Below are 434 nucleotides of genomic sequence, written 5' to 3'. Positions count from 1 at the left end.
AGAAAGATTGATAAATGACAGATATTTAGATAGATAGATATTATATCTACATGATAAACTTTAGCATATATGTATACTTTAGTGTATATGTATATGAGTGCATATACTAAAAATGTATTCAGTATGTTTAGTATATAATTAGTACATACGTATACGTATGTACTAAACAGATATATACATGATAAACGTTAGCATATATGTATACTTTAGTGTATATGTATATGAGTGCATATACTAAAAATGTATTCAGTGTGTTTAGTATATAATTAGTACATACGTATACGTATGTACTAAACAGATATATACATGATAAACGTTAGCATGTATGTATACTTTGTGTATATGTATATGAGTGCATATACTAAAAATGTATTCAGTATGTTTAGTATATAATTAGTACATATGTATACGTATGTACTAAACAGATATCTACA

The sequence above is a fragment of the Cebus imitator genome, unplaced genomic scaffold (assembly GCF_001604975.1).
Source record: "Cebus imitator isolate Cc_AM_T3 unplaced genomic scaffold, Cebus_imitator-1.0 Scaffold708, whole genome shotgun sequence".
Lineage (NCBI taxonomy): Eukaryota > Metazoa > Chordata > Mammalia > Primates > Cebidae > Cebus > Cebus imitator.
Note: the sequence above shows the minus strand (reverse complement) of the source record.